The sequence below is a fragment of the Myotis davidii genome, unplaced genomic scaffold, assembly GCF_000327345.1.
Source record: "Myotis davidii unplaced genomic scaffold, ASM32734v1 scaffold164, whole genome shotgun sequence".
NCBI lineage: Eukaryota > Metazoa > Chordata > Mammalia > Chiroptera > Vespertilionidae > Myotis > Myotis davidii.
The window spans coordinates 5,794,233-5,797,474 of NW_006296417.1; the positions used below are offsets into that span (position 1 = coordinate 5,794,233).

Sequence of the window (3,242 nt, forward strand, 5' to 3'; positions counted from 1 at the left end):
AAAGGCAGAGGCTTTGGGAGGAGGCTGGTGCTGATAAGGGGGTGCGGGACCCCCCTTCCGAGGCTCGGGGACCGGACTGCGGGGATCAGGCTCGACACTAGCGTGGAGGGCCGGGCCCAGGCACACCGAGGGGGTCCCCAAGTCTTGCAACCCCTGCTCGGGGGGACACTTCGCTTCTTTTTTATTTTATTTTCCTTTCTACCATTTTCTGTTTAAAGAACAACAAAAAAAATAATAATAAAGGATAGAAAATCTGATTGCCGTTCCCCCAAACTAGGCAGCTTTCCTATTTGACAAGGGTTTTCCCCCCTTTTTCTTTCCTGTAATTTTACTTCCCTTTTTGTTCTTTCTGTGTTTTTTTTTTCTTTCCTTTTCTTTTCTGTTTTTCTGTTCTTTGTGGCTAACTTCCCAGAGCTAGTTCTGTGTGGGTGGGTGGGTGAGAGAGAGAGAGAGAGAGAGAGAGAGAGATCACCATCGGCCCTGCAAGACCCAGATGGGCCAAATGGCAGCAACATTGACGAAGAAACTAGTTCGATCTATTGAGCACAGGTCCCTCCGGCCATTTCGTTCCCTCCCGCACCGTGGCTTTCCCTGGGCATCTCCCAGGCTCCGAACCGAAGGCCACGGAGGGGGTGGCCTCTCCTGTAGGTGCCCCTCTCTCGGCCTGCAGCTGCTGGGGCCCCTTTAAAACCATTTTGGAAACAATCCTAGAGACAGTAACAGTCTGAGCCTCAGGGAACAGCATGGACCCCCCCCCCAATTTCCTTGTGAATTTCCTGGTGGCGGGAGCCAGGCTAGAGGTGCGGCTTGAGGCTGGGCTCTCTGTTAGGGGTCCCCCTGGCCCCCCAGGCACTTGGCCTGGACCCCATGGAGCTGGGAAGCTTTGCTGAGCCTCCCCAAGGGCGGAGGGTGACCCATTGGTGCCTGCTTCCCGCCCCCCCCCCCAAATTCCCTGCCGCCTCACTTCCCCAAGGTTTGCCAGGAAAAATGCAAGCATTTTCGCCGTGTTTAAGAGTCTGTGGAAGGCAGGGGTCAGGCCCCTAGAAATGCTAACGGGGCTGGAGAATTACAGGCATGATCTGAAAGTCTCTTCCAATCCCTTTCCTGGAGCATTTACTTGCGGGCAGTGATGAGAAGTGACGGCTGGGAATCAGCTTTTAAGAGTAATGAAGTCAGGTGAGGCTTTAACCTGTCCCTGGCTATCCGTCAGCTTCGAAAAAGACAAAGGGAGAATACCGTTTGGGTGCAGGGGAGCCTGCGTTCGCTGGCTGGGAGGAGGGTCCTCAAATCCTCGCGTCTGAGCAGGGAGGGGGCAGGCCCCGGGTTTGGAGTGTGGCCCTCGCCTGGGTGCCCTGACAGCCTGGCACCTGCATTGCCTGTGGGTGGCAGTTTGGGTGGGGCAGGTCCCCATCTACACCAGTGGTTCCCACCTTCCGTGGCCACGCCCCAGCTCAGCATCTGTAACATCCTGATGCCCGCCCCCCCCCCACCTATAATTCTTATTATTCAAAAAGTGAGCTCCTCGTTATGTGGAGGAAGCCTCAAAGGCCATGAACTTGGTCTCAACAAGCTTCCAAAGAACATGGCTTCCATGAGAGAGAAAAATAAAAGAACGGAAGGACAGTGGAAGGACGGAGGAAGAAATCACTAAGAACTTGTTTTAAAATAATAATAATAATAGGAAGTGAGATAAAAATAGCAAATAAAGTTCCAAAACATAGACTACAGAACTGAAATGCATAAATAGGTCACCATATATATTTATAGACTGTACATGAGCCTAGAACAGCCGTGGGCAAACTATGGCCCACGGGCCGGATCCGGCCCCTTTGAAATGAATAAAACTAAAAAAAAAAAAAAAAAAGACCGTACCCTTTTATGTAATGATGTTTACTTTGAATTTATATCAGTTCACACAAACACTCCATCCATGCTTTTGTTCCGGCCCTCCGGTCCAGTTTAAGAACCCATTGTGGCCCTCGAGTCAAAAAGTTTGCCCACCCCTGGCCTAGAACCAGAAGAAATGCAGAATGAAAAATAAGTCAGTTAATGACTCATTCTCGAATTGCCCCCCCCTTAAACATCAAATGGCCCTCCTGAGGGGTGTGTGCCCCAAGCGGGAGCCACCGATGTAGACTTAGCTGTGAACTTGGGCCACCGCCCTCTGTCTGTGCCTGACCAGGTGCCCCCAGTGCTCTGCACAGCTGGGACTCGGGGCTGACACCCAGGCTATAATCTAGATGGGTCCCCAGCCCGGCTCCCAGCGAGGGGGGGCCAGGCCTGCGGGCCTGGCGGGGGGGCGCCCTCATCTCACTCTTACTAACCTTTTGGAAATGGTGCGGCAACAGCAGGGAGGACGGTGAGGAAGATGAGCGGGGAAATGTCATTTCCCAGGGGCCCTGGGACATCAGGTGGCCCTGGTCTGTGAGGGAGCCCAGGGCAGCCCCAGAGGTGTGACAGCGTTTCCGTGGGCGCCTGCCCCGCTCACGGAGCTCAGATATGGCTCTTGAGGAGTCAACTGCTTCAAAATACACTTGATGGCCCCTGGAGTGGCTCAGGGGTTGAGCCTCGACCTAGGAACCAGGAGGTCACGGTTTGATCCCCCATCAGGGCGCATGCGGGGTTGTGGGGCGTGCAGGAGGCAGCTGATCAGTGATTCTCTCCCATCACTGATGTTTCTCTCTCCCTCCCCCTCTCCCTTCCTCTCTGAAATCAATACAAATATTTTTAAAGGTTTTAAAAAATAAAATTTACACATTTTCTTGGAGGTCTCAGCTCCCCCACAATTGCAGTTAGGTCAGAGCCACACATGGGGGGGCGGGGGGGCAGATAGTGTCTTCCCAGCCCCTGCAGCCCCACCTGGCATCTCACAGGGTCCCCGAGGGGCCAGGGACCCAGGATCCCCAGCAACAGGTCCTGCTGGCGTCCTCGCCGGCCCCCTGCACCCCTTCCCCTCCCATCCTCATTTCTGGGGTCCCCAGGAAAGGCGGGGCGCCTCCAGCCTCCTCTCCTTGCCCGTAGAGAGCAGCCCGTGCGAGGTGGGGAGACCGGGCTGGTTTGGGGGCAGGTGCCCAGCTGGGCGGCTCTAGGGATGGTCTGGTCTGAGGCCCGAGTTCTCTCAGCTTGAAATCCCCAGAATCTGGCTGGACGCTGGGTTCGCAGGGAAAGTGTCTGTGTGTGTGTTGGGGTGGGGGTGGGGGGGCGAAGTGAAGGATGATCGTAGGGACTTGGGGACACTGAGC

The 3,242-nt window shown here is 54.9% G+C and overlaps 1 long non-coding RNA gene across 1 annotated transcript in view; it reads right to left on the reverse strand.

Moving 5' to 3' along the window:
* Window positions 1–3,242, reverse strand: part of LOC107184373 — a 22,480-nt gene that overhangs the window by 9,105 nt on the left and 10,133 nt on the right. Inside the window, exon 2 of the long non-coding RNA XR_001515202.1 lies at window positions 2,321–2,324. This is a non-coding gene — a long non-coding RNA (uncharacterized LOC107184373). The remainder of the gene's footprint in view (window positions 1–2,320; window positions 2,325–3,242) is intronic.